The sequence below is a fragment of the Electrophorus electricus genome, chromosome 18 (genome assembly GCF_041902795.1).
Source record: "Electrophorus electricus isolate QZ-2024a chromosome 18, ASM4190279v1, whole genome shotgun sequence".
NCBI lineage: Eukaryota > Metazoa > Chordata > Actinopteri > Gymnotiformes > Gymnotidae > Electrophorus > Electrophorus electricus.
Window position 1 is genome coordinate 19,876,922 of NC_137514.1, and position 13,689 is coordinate 19,890,610.

Sequence of the window (13,689 nt, forward strand, 5' to 3'; positions counted from 1 at the left end):
CACGTTGAGACTCGTGTCGTGGTCACGTGATTCACGTAGCCCTCAGATAGGTTGCTCTGTGAAATGACCAACAGTTGCTGGAAAGTCTAAAAGCTACCAGAAAACCTGTAAATGGTTGTTCCAGGAAGAAAGAAAAAAATGATAACGAATTAAGCGACGCCGTGAATTTTAAACGACACGTTCTTGGTGGGAAATTTAAACGCGAAAGCAGAGACAGACAAAACTGCGATTTATGGACATTAGTACCTGGTCAATAAATTAATTATAGTATTTTTAAGTTAGCACACCATGTAGTTGCATCACTATGTTTTTGTAAAATAAGGTAAAATGTGCTACTGTTTAAGGTTTAGTGTGAACAACTAGCGTTACCTGCATTGCTGACATATTTGAGTCTAATGTTACCTTTTTACAGCACATGTTGCTAATGTATTGTAAACTTGTATGCTAGTTAAAAGCAATCATATCCTCATGTTTATTGATGTATTTAGAGGAAAGAGAAGAGAAGGAATGTTTCATATCTTTAATTCATGGTGGTTTCAGTGATCCCATTATAACTGTGTAACGGCATGCTCCCCTTCCAATAAATCACGTGGTATGACCTGCCACACGCTCGTTTTGTTTCCTTTTTGACTTTTTGACTTTTTATGTGGGTACCATAATGTTTATCTTTCATGTCTGTTGACAGTGTTTTACTTTCGTTTTGAATAACTCTGGGTGTCGAGACTGACTGCTTCTTACCCTGCAGCACTCAGGCCTCCCAAACTCAATCTTAATGACTTGATGGCTAATTTAAACTTCATGACTTTAATAAGGAAAATGGCACCTTAAAATACACGTATTTATGTGTTTGTGCACATATAAACATATTTTATGTGTCTTGTCCTTTGACCATGTCACATATTTGCAACAATAAGTTAATTAAATGAATCACTAATAAAAACAGGAATCGCATGTCAAGCAGTTTGCCTGTGCCCTCTGTGTTGCTGCATATAGTCATATAGTGGATGTTCGATTTCCCCACTGACACAGAGAGGAGAGAAAATGGTAGCTCAAATAAGCAGGAGCAAATTTGACCATTCATGTAGTTTACAACAACAAAACATGTGAGGTAAGGATATTAAAAAAAATGCATGTGCACTTTTCACAAACAATGACTACACCATTGGGAAGCTTATCGTTTGGTTTATTAACCTTTCTTTCAAGGTACAATTCATTCTCTCAACAATGCCAGTTGACTGAGGATGATAAGGGATGATTAGGTAGGTGCATAGTTTCTGAGTTACCTTGGAAATGAAACAGGGTTCCTGATCTGAATCTATTACCTGAGGCACACCATACCTCGGTATTATCTCCTTGGCTAGAATTTTAACCACAGTGTGGGCGTACTTCTTAGAACAAGGAAACACCTCAGTACATTTGAAAAACCTGTCTACAATCAACAGCAGGTACTTCAACTAACCACAAGGTGGCATGTGCGTACATTTTATGTGTACACGCTGAAAGTGATATTCAGGAGCTGGCAAGACATTATGTTTGGCTTGTGTTTTACCCTGGTTGCTTCTAGCAAAGGTCAAGCAGCTATCCAGGAGGAGTTTTACAGTTTTACGTGTTTTCGGTATACCAAACTGTTTTTGAATGTTAGCCATCACCCCTCTTTGTGCGACATTTGAAATCCTGTGAAAATGATGCACAAGAAATGGCAAAACAGATTTAGGAAAGGCGATATGCCCCTCCGGGTCACAGTCAGACCATCTTTATCAGGATTATATCCTTGATCAGCCCAGTGAGAGCAGTCCTGTCGTGTACCCTAAGCTTGTAAAAAAAAAAGCAGATCAATATCAGTCAGTACCAAACAATGAGAACACATGGAGACAGCTTTACATGTCGACGATACAGCATATGGGCATGAGTGGACATTAACAGCTGCCGAACATGCAAGCTCATCCACTAAGGCATTGCCAGAGGCCGTGTCAGATCCAGAGGTTGTGTCATGACCCCTGACCTTTACAACAGCCAGCCGAGCTGGTAGTGTACTTGCAGACAAAAGTGCAGACAGTAGTCCTGGATTAGAAATGTGCTTACTATCCGAGGTGCGGAACCCCCCTGGAGTGCCAAATCTTACCGAAGTCATGATCAACTCCAAACGCATAACAGAAATCAGTATAGATGGTGACAACCTGATCCCAGAATAGATGACAGGCCCTGGTCAATGCCATCAGTTCAGCTACTTGAGCAGACCTGTAAGGAAGAGAATAAGCCTCCCAAATGAGGTTGGGCAGAGAGCAAACAGAATAACCACAGGAAAATTCAGAATCAGATGCTTTAAAACATGAGCCAGCTACAAAAACGGGATAGCCACCTTGGAGCAGTGTGCTAGAAAGATCAGAGCAAATACTCGAGGACTTAAGAATAGCCTCCATGCAGTTGTGGGGCACAGAGTTATCAGAATGATTTAGCGATGTCAAAAGCGATCGCAACAGATTAGCAGGTGAACTTAGGGTTGTGTGTGATTTAATGGTTAAATTCTGAGTGGCGCAGAGAATGGCCTCATAGCCCAAACGTCGCTAGGCTGTCACGTGTTTGAATGTTATTCAGAATACTAATAACTTGATGTGAAGTGTGAAGAACCATGGGATGAGACAGTGCCAATTTCTCTGCATCAGTGACCAGCAGGGCTGAGGCAGCAATGGCAGGCCAGCATGCCTTGAACTACCAAATCAAAAGTTTTGGAAAGGTAGGCCACAGGGCGATAACTGCCACCGTGCTCCAGGGTCAGGATACCTATGGCTGTGGAGCCGTTTTCAGAAACATAAAGGTGGAAGGGCAGATTATAGTTCGTCAGCCCAAGCACTGGAGCAGAGCACAAGGCCGATTTCAGAGTCCTAAATGAGTGATACATGGGCTCAGTCCAGACCAACATATCAGGACAGTCTTTTCCACAGCCCTGCCTGAGTACTTTATCATGAAAGGAAGAATCCGGCACCCATTGGCGGCAGTAGTTAACCAGACCCAGGAAACTCAGCATGGCTTGTTTTGTGCTGGGTGGAGGGATGTCACGTATGACTGCCCGACGGTCATCTGAGAGGCAGCGTTCACCAGCAGACAGCAGGAACCCCAGATATGTCACAGACAGCTTGCACCACTGGAGCTTAGATGGTGAAACCTTTAACCCACACGAAGCCATAAGTTTCAGTAGTGAGTGGGTCGTAATCACGCAGCACTACTGCGTTGTTGATAACAAGAGGATGTTGTCTGCATAACTGATAACAACACAGTCCTCTGGAGGGACCCAGGATGCCAATGTCTCTTACAACAGTGGAGAACACAGCCAGGGAGTCCAGGAAGCCCTGGGGGAGCTGGCACCATGTGTATTGCCTACCCTAAAACGTAAATTTGAAAAGTGGTTAGCTGTCCAGGTGAACTGGTACAGAGAAAAAAAGACAGAGCAATTATCTACAACAGTAAAAGTGATGGTGTGCAGGAATAGCAGTTAGAATGGCAGACACATCAGGCACAAGCGGGGCTATAGGAACTACTATGTCATTAATGTGCCTGAGATCTTGTGTAAATCTCCATCCCTTACCACCTGGTTTACGCACCGAGTTTACAGGTGTATTGTAGAGTGACATGGTGGGAATGATTACGCTTTGGGTGAGCAGTGAGTCAGGGATAGGTGACAGACCTGCTTCTTTTTCAGGAGATAGCGGATACTGTTTACAGTAAACAGGGGTACTGTGCCTGAGTCAAGCCTTGTAGGGAGGACAGTCTATAAACCCCACATTGTTATTATGGGTGGCCCACGGTGATTTAAGCATGCCTTCCAGCTCAGGAAGTATAGAGTGGTCAGCTGTTTTGTTAAGCTGGCCCAGCACATCTCTAAACAGAGATATTTGGTCTGGAATGGATCATCATTTTGCCCTGCTCAAAAGAGAGAGAGATTCATTTTAAACATTAAATTGAAGCAGGAGAATAACTATGGACCAATGCATTAAAAAAAATTGAGGGGTCATCCAGACTTCTAACGGGCAGAGAGTGTGTTTTAGAACAGTCCACAGGGACCCCCTGAAATTCTCACAGAGCTAATGGATGAACCAGAGACCAGACCAGTGTAACAGTGCATGCTAAAGGATGAATAGGTGCCACCAAAAATGAATAAGAACGATTATTGATCAGCAGATCACTAACGAGAAGCGAACAAAAATTATTAGCTAGGATAGCACTTAAACCTGCAAACTGGTTCAGATCAGTGTCCGTGAGGGTCCCGTCCTGTGGGCACCCCTATTAATTAGATGGTGGTTCTGGTGGGAAAGCTGGCGTAGCCTGCCAAATTACCAGGATATTGAAATCCTTCTTTGGGTTGCTGACCCTTTCTGTCAACATTCTTTCACTTTGACTCATCCCACAATTTCTTACGGCATTCATGAGCAAATTGACCCTTTCTGTGACAATAGTGGCACTCCAAGTTCTTCTTAAATTGGGTGCTAGCCATGGCAGGGACTGGTTTCTGTATTGTAATCAGAAGGGCACCTGCAGCCTCTAATTTGCGTAGCCTAGAAGCAAACTCAGTTGGAGACTTACTAAAGAGGTTCCCGGTGTTACACCGCAGAGTTTGTGCATGTTGAGAATTCATATTTTACAGACAAGTTGATACGAACAGGTTCCTGTCTGACTCTAAGGTTGATCCAAGGCCTGCCTGCTCAGTCCAGGCCCTAGTAAAATGGGAGACAAACACTGCGCATTGCCCATCAGGGCCATATCTACAGTTGATTGCTGCATAAATGTCTCTCTGAGAGACCTGTATTTTAAGTAGGAATTCCCTCAGTTCCTGATAAAACATGTCAACATTAGTGTGCTGTGCCCAGTAATAAACATTGGCTCCATTGATATTTGAATTTGGGATGGTGTCGTTGCTAAATGACAGTGACTTAATGGCATTAATCAGCTCCTCCTCAGTAAACCTGTGCTTTAAACAATGCATCAGAATGGTCCTGAAATCAGGTCCTGTTAGATGAGCATATTTGGTGCATCCCTTTTAAGTATCCACAAATGCATGAACATTAAGTCGGATCAGGTAAACTGTCACAAATATTTTTAATATCAGTCATGTTGGGAGGCATAACTCTACACAGTTTCTCAACCAGCATCATGAATGGAGCAGAAACATTCACGAGGGCTGGAGCCATGCCCTGAAGTCTCACCCTCCTGTAGGGAAGTGAAGTTAGGATAGAGGGCAGGTGTGGGCTTGCCATCCGATCCTCCTCCAGAAGCCCCCCTCTCAGCTTCCTGATTTAGCTCAGATGTGCCTGTGGCATTTGGCACAGAAACATCTGCCCGAGGAGGATCCTGTCTTATCAGTGCATGCTTCACAAGCGGAGGAGGGGATCCTTTCAGCTGTGTTGCAGCAAAAACAGCTATTTCAATAGATTTCTAAAACTGGTTCAAAGTGATCAGTCCTTCAGGTTCGATCTCCTCCAAGTTACCCTATGCCCTCAATCCTCTGTAGCCGGATCAATCCGGGGAAGTCAAGAGACACTGACACCAAGGTAATGATTCAAGAGAGTTCCACTTTATTGAGGAATGCACAATGAGTATTTATGTGTCCTATATCTACTATCTAAATCTACAGGATGATGGGGAAAATTGAGGCATGTTCTAAGGGTCTACAAAGAAAGGAAAGAGTCATGGTTAGTAAAGATTAGATGTTCTCTGCATGAACGAGCCATGAGCTGTTCCCGTACCAGCCATTAGCTACTCCTGTGCTTAGAGAGAGACAGGGAGAGAGAGAGAGAGAGAGAGAGAGAGAGAGAGAGAGAGAGAGAAAGGGAGAAAAACAAAGGGAGGGGTAAAGGAGATAAGAAGTGGGAGCGGATGACCTCGGGTGACCAGCTCGCGGTCAAGCCGCCATGTCATGGCTGACCTTGTGTTGGGTGCCAGACTTCACATGCACATACTCTTTCACTCAGTCTTATGTTTGTAACACAAATGTCCTTACAAATGTTATGTGTTAGACTGTTTTCATGAAACTGGCACTATTTTGACAACACTATACAAAAGTACAGTGCTTACTTCAGTCGAAACAAAACTTCACCTGTTTCTTTATAATAACCTCTTGAAGCCCTCCACTTATCCTGGTTGGTATGTGTCTGGTTGATAGTTTGATTATGCCACAGTAATTACAATGCTCACACTAATTCTGCATGTTTGATAGCCCTGCTGTAAACTCTTGATGGACATAAAGGAATGCATTCTGCTTAACTGTCCAAGGACCTCACTCAAATTTCCAACACATTGTTGCCACCTACCCTTTTGATGAAAAAGAGGCCAAAGCCATATTGTCATTGTCCATGTTAGATGGATTCTGTTTTCACGGTACTTGACATCAGACTTGTGAGAAAGTGCTTTGGCCCAGAAGCAGTGAAGTTTTGAACATTTTGGTCATTTTTTTCTCACACTATAAGGCATAGTCACAAAGTTCTACTTCCATTTGATTCTTTGGCTCAAGCCAAATAGAAAAGTCTCAAAATCCATTATTCTCTATCCATTTAGATTTTTTTTTGCTCATTTGCATATGTGAAACCTACTCTTATTAACTAGTCCTAGGTTTTTCAACCAATCTCCAAAAAAACAGGGTCTGATCTGTAATAATAATAAAAAGCATTCTGAAATGTCAAAACAATATGGCCACCATATGCAAATTAATCCTTTATTAAATTAGCATATCATTTGTTACATTTGTTACAACCTTGCCGAATATGACCTAAATTGTAAAAATTCATAAACCATGTAAGGAATTATCTCCTAATTTCAAACATGTTCATTGAATGAGGTTCTCATGGGGTATGCCAAGTTTGGTCCAAATGTACTTTTAGGGGGTGCTACAGTGCACAAAGACATCTAATATACTTAAAATTCACATTATCATTTTATGCAAACTACAGATAAGTGTTGTCATCTGATTCAGATCTATGAGTTGAATAACTTTGCCATTATGAATTATGTGAAATATCACACCAACTGTCCAGTATTTAGACTTATTTATACAATAAAATGTATACAAAAAACATTTACACAGATACACGTAATAACAATATGATGTTAAGCCAAATTAGCAGAGAGTTTACTTCCAATGTCTCCAACTTGATTGACCACAGTTTTAATGACTGCATCTCCTCTTTGAAGATAATTGGTAACCCACTGGTGGTATACAGACATGTCAATTTCAAGGACATCCTGACTGTCTCTGAAGAGGGAGAATACTCTGCAGTGCAACACAATGATACTATTTCTTCAATGGAGTTAGTGACAGAAGACCTGACAAATCCTCAGATCACACTGTATGAACATGTAAACTATGGGGGCCCGAAGATTGTTGTTAACTGTGAGACCTGTCTGTGCTCTGGTTCTTTCAATGATCTTGCATCTTCTCATAAGGTGCAGAGAGGAGCCTGTATCCTATATGAGCATGTAACTAGAGGTGGATCTTTCATGGTGGCCAGAGCTTCTCATTATGTGCCCAACTATGGTTTATTCAATGACAAACTGTCTCACATTCACCCTCTTAAGCCAGGTATATTCTTATACTTGCTTATAAGAGCTTATCGTTTAGTTTATTAAGAACAAGAGAAAGACTTGCGAAACCCAGGGAGCTAAGACTCCAGGCACAGTGTGAGGATGCATTTAGCATATTCTCACTGCAGAGAGTGTTTTTTTTTTTTTTTTCAGTTATAATCCTGATGTACACCGACAGATGTTGTTGCCAACATTATTAACATGTACACTCTCAATAGAGACAACTGGGTGTCAGGAAGTTGGCAATGAAGAGTCAGGAGACAGTATTAATCATCAGATTCTCAATCTTTATTTGCATGCATGGAATATATTCAAATCAGTTTTCTATCAAAAAGATAATAATCTAACATCAGCCAATGCAACTACTCAGAAGAGTGGTCAGACAGAAGAGTGGTCAGTGGTCAGAAGCCTCAGAGGCCTCTATGCAGAGAATGTTACCATCTCTTGACCCTGACATTTTCTTTCACAGAGATGCATTGTACACAACGAACATTTATTGCGACAAAAAAGACAACTATGTGGTTAGCAGGCTAACCGGCTTTAAACATCAACAACACTTATATTCATGCATACTAACGACACACAATAAGGAGCAGTTGTGAAACACAGGGAGAGCGTGGCCATACAGACACACACACACACACACACACACACACACACACACACACACACACACACACACATATGGAAACGTTTGGGGGGAGGGGCCATACCGTGACACTTGCTTAAACCTGAGGTGTAAATTTGTCAGTCTTAATATTAAAGAGAATCAGAAAGAAATGTAAATGAGCATAAGCATATATGATATATATGATGGGTGTATGAATTCCCTCATGGGCCTCATTTAATCCATTACTTTGTTTAGCATAATTTATATTTACATATGTTAGCATGATTTGTTTACATATCTTGACCCAAGATGGTGATGGACAGGCTGGAAATTTAGTGAGAATTAAAGGAAATGCTCTCTCCTGGTTTAAATTTTATTTGATTGACTGCTCTCAATTTGTCTATCTGAATGATGAATCTTCTGATCTTACTAAGGTTAAGTATGGTATCCCACAAGGATCAGAACTTATTAAGTTAAATGTTGGATGGCAAACAACTTTCTTCTACTTAGTCCAAACTGGACTGAGATTTTGTTACTTGGACCCAAGGCTGAAAAAAGATCTCAAATCCCACTCTTAATATGGAAATTTTGTAGAAGCTTATTATCTCATAGCGAAGTCACCCGCATTGCTGTGCAGCTCAGCTTTAGAGGCCATAAAATAAGAGAAGCTATGACGGAGTTATCAAAAGTATCTTAAAGGGCTAGTGAGTGGCTGTGGAAGAGGAGAGTTCTGACTTGTAGGAGTAACACACCATAAAGGTGGATTGGCTGAGGTTGTCATATCATTTTGTAGAATGGTAGGTCCAGATGGAACCGCTGGCATAGAGCAGGCATTGTCTAGGGAGGCCAGGATGGATCTTTTGTGTTGGAGAATGCCTGTAGGTAAAATGTGGAACTGGCAGTACCTAACATGCATTAATGGTGCCAGCTGGGCTGGGTACGCCTTTAGTTACTGGGAAGGCCATCATGGACTTTGCTAGTGTTTGTTAGTGGCATAGTGTTTAAGAACCTATTGAATTATGTGTGATTAATCACTCTGATACACGATCAGACAGATCTGAGAGGGTACCCAGCACTACAATGGGGAATCAGTCTGATATGTGATCAGACAGATCTGAGAAATGATCCAAGCACGAATCATGAATCTATGGTGTTATTTTCCTGCCAGAAAGCTAGAAAATGTGTGCACATCAATCCTATCGTAGCTACCAGTAAAATGTATTGATTTATAAAATACTTCTAATGACTTACAAAGCACTGAATGGTTTTGCCCCACAATACCTTAGAGAACTCCTAGTTTATTACGACCCACAATGTCTGTTTAGATCTAGGTGTAGGTGTAGGCTCTTAACTAGTACCAAGAATAAGGGTGCAGAGCATTTTCCTACAGAGATCCCCCACCAAGGAATAAACTTCCTGCAAATGTTTGAGAACCAGACACAGTCTCAATATTTAAGGCAAGACTGAAAACCTCTCTGTACAGTCAGGCATTTTCTTAACTACTTCCCATCTTAGGTAAAGGTGTAGGTCTGGGTTCCATGGGCATTGAGAGTTATGTTAAACTTGGATGTTATGATGCTGTCACTTCACTTCTCTTTTGTCACTCAAGTTTGTTGATTGAGAGCAACAGAGTGCTGATGTTCCAGGGTGCTCTCATACCTGTGTTTCCTTCTGGTTCTTTCCTTTTAGTTCTGCTGCCATAGCTAGATCTGCCGGAGTCCATCTTTACACATTGTAGTTACCTAATTTACACACCCTCGTACCTGAATCTAGTCTCTAATCTAGTAAGCCTGCCCCAGATGTCATGTTGTTACTGAGCCTCAACCTGTCTCAGCTGCCATGGCTCCTCCCACCACCCCATGATGTATCCTGCTGCAGCCCAGCACACCTTCACCCCAGCAAGCTACTTCTCTGTTGCTTTTGATGGACATTCTCGTGTGAGACCATTGTGACCGTTGTTGACCAGTGGAGGATGGCCCCCCCTTTGAGTTTTGGTTCCTCTCAAGGTTTCTTCCTCATGCTCTGGGGAGTTTTTCTTTGCCACTGTCACCCTCGGCTTGCTCACTGGGGGCTTGGACTCAAACATTTGTAAAGCTGCTTTGTGACATCTGCTGTAAAAAGCACTATATAAATAAATTTTACTTGACATGATGTGGTCCGAGCTGTGCATTGCTGCACAGTCATGAGTGAGCAGCTTGAACAACAGTAGACTGAGAACAGAACCCTGGGGAACCCTAGTGTGGTGGTGCTGGAGACACTGCTCCTGATCCAGACTGACTGAGGTCTCCAGGATCCAGTTACAGAGGGAGGAGTTCAGGCCCAGTAGTCAGTAGATTTTAAATTAGATGCTGAGGAATGGTGTTACATAATTCATTTATATAATTAAATTGTGGGAAAAACATATTTTCCTGAAAATAAATATTTTATTGTACAAAAAATGACAACAAACAACACTACTACTAGCTGTCTCCCTATGGGCCTGGACTGCTGCACTGGATGCAGTCACAACAATTCACTTTTATTGATTGAAAATGTTGGTTCAAAGAAGTTGAAAGAAGCAATTAACAAGAAGCATTCAGTAATGATGGCAGAATTCAGAACCCAGATAATGATTTGCACTCCAAGTAATCTACTGGCGTTTCTAAATCCCCAGTCAGCTAGTAGTAAAGTTAAACATTCAAATATAAAATGAAGATGCAGACTTCAGAATTAGTTAAAGAGAATAGCTGGTCCATCTTTTATTGCAAGTTAACATTGACAAGCATTATTGAGGCACCCTCTGGTGAATGTACAACAACCAAACAAAGAACCCACATTTTTATACATAGGTCAGAATTGATTATGCATTCACCCCACCGTTTTACATACTAATGTTTGCATTTGCCACCATTACATCCAAACCATACCTTAGTCAACATATGCAAACTGACATTCAACACCCACACCAGTTGTAGCTGTCACATTATGGCCCCTCCTCTCAAATGTCTCCTCGTGTGTGTGTGTGTGTGTGTGTGTGTGTGTGTGTGTGTGTGTGTGTGTGTGTGTGTGTGTGTGTGTGTGTGTCCGTGTGTTCGTCAGTATGGCTACACCCTCCCTGTGTTCCACACCTGCTCCTCTTTGTGTGTCGTTAGTCTGTGTGTATAAAGATCCAGCATTTTCATGTTACTGTCGTCTGTGTTTAACCCCGTGCTAAGTATTCCATGTTGTATTTTTAAATAAACGTATGTTTGGTGAAACTTGTCCCCGTATTCTGCTCAGTGTCCTCTTTACAAAAGCACAAATATATATATATATATATATATATATATATATATATATATATATATATATATATATATATATATATACACACAGTATATGAGAGAGAGTGAGAGTCTAAAACTTGGCTTTGTGCTCAGAGTGAATATAGAAAAAAACACACAGACCTGACCAGTGTGAGGAATCCGAGTGAGAAGCAAGAGATCTGGAATGTGTTAAAATCTAGAGTGCTACCTGAAAAACGTGCTCTATGACTCCTGGCAGTGGTCAGATCAGAGTAACTCCTCATTCCGGTACTGCAGGTCTGAGCAGCCATTCGACAAATCAGCAAGATAAGTGTACCACAGTGTGAGTGGGCAGGATCATCTGTGGAATAGTGACAGCTGTGGAAACACACATCCATTCATCTGCCATGACAGTGTGCAAAGTTCCACTTCTTCATTACTGTCTTTCACAACTACCATTTTTATTGTAGCTATAACATTTAAAAAGTCTTTATAATAAACACTGTTTCAATAGGATGTTGAATAATTCTTTCTGCGCAGCTTCTTTCCTTCCTTTTATCCACAGATAAGATGATCTTGGTCAATCATAATTTGACCTGGAGAAAAGCTCTGAGATACCGCAGAAGGAATCATGTGGATCTGGTCTCAGTGAACTCTGACGCGATTCAGTCCTGGGTGATGGAGGTGACTCAAAACACCTCCACTGAACATGTGTGGCTGGGTCTGCCTCACACCTGCACTTTGGGCTTCTGGTACTGGGTGAGCGGAGAGTCCATCTGCTACCAGAACTGGAGCAGTGCAGTCTGGAGGAGAGAAGAAGTGGGTCAGCCTGCCTGAGACCCAGCCCCTCAACTTCATCTGTACCACATATGAGGATTAGAGTGTGTATGTGTGTGTGTGTGTGTGTGTGTGTGTGTGTGTGTGTGTGTGTGTGTGTGTGTGTGTGTGATTGAAGGGGGTGGATTGTTTGCATTGGAGGGGACAGAATGTAATTTTTTATTCGTCACATACATAGTCATACACAGTATAACACGCATTGAAATGGTGGCGAGTGCTCTGTCCAAACTGAGGAAGAGAACCAGGGGTGCATAGAGAAAAAGATATATATACAGATAAATATATATATTCTATGTATGTACAAAATATATTAACAATGTATGTACAATATATGTATATTATGATTATATACACAATGTACAATGTATATGGTTGGGTATATATGTACACAATCTACAGAATGTACAGTTCCATTTTGTATAATACCATATCTACAGTTGTTGTGTAACAGGTTAATTGAGTATAAATCTAAATCTATATATACAGATGTACAGATATACAGATATACAGATGTACAGATGTACAGATATACAGTCATGTTACGTGGTGGTGGTGGTCCCCACAGTTTATCAGTTTCCCTGATTCAGGGCCCGAATGGCCTGTGGGAAGAAGCTCCTCTTCAGCCTCTCTGTCTTGGCCTTCAGGGAGCGGAAGCGCCTCCCTGACCTCAACAGAGAGAAGAGTCTATTGTTGGGATGGGTGGGGTCCTTCACAATTTTCCTGGCCTTGGTTTGGCACCGCTTGTAGTAGGTGGTCTGCAGGTCAGGAAGTTCCGAGTGAGTGATGCGCTCTGCTGAACGCACTACCCTTTGGAGTGCTTGTCTGTCCTGCTTGGTGCTATTTCCAAACCAGACTGTGATGTTCCCCGTGAGGATGCTCTCGATAGTGCAGGTGTAGAAGTTCCGCAGTACCTTGGAGGGCAGTCTGAAGTCCCTTAGGCTTCTGAGGTGGTAAAGACGCTGACGAGCCTTCTTTGCCAGGGAGCTGGTATGGCGGGACCAGGACAGGTCCTGCGAGATGTGAACACCAAGGTACCTGAAACTATCTACTCTCTCCACCGTGGTTCCACTGATCCTCACAGGTTGGTAGTGCCGCTCCTGCTTCTTGTTGCAATCCACGATCAGCTCCTTTGTCTTACTGACGTTTAGGAGGAGATTATTTTCCTGGCACCAGTTTTCCAGGTGTTTAATCTCCTCCAGGTAGGCCCTCTCGTCGTTGTCCGAGATCAGACCCACGACAACGGTGTCGTCAGCAAACTTGACAATGATGGTGGAGCTGGAAGTGGCTGCACAGTCGTAGGTGTACAGTGAGTAGAGCAGGGGGCTTAGGACACAACCCTGAGGAGCTCCAGTGCTGAGGGTGAGGGTGGATGAGGCGCAGTTGCCCACCCGTACTGATTGTGGTCTGTCT

At 42.3% G+C, this 13,689-nt stretch overlaps 1 pseudogene; it reads left to right on the forward strand.

Moving 5' to 3' along the window:
* Positions 1–11,550: 11,550 nt before the first annotated feature.
* LOC118242733 (C-type mannose receptor 2-like) lies at positions 11,551–12,322 on the forward strand (annotated as a pseudogene).
* Positions 12,323–13,689: the final 1,367 nt, after the last annotated feature.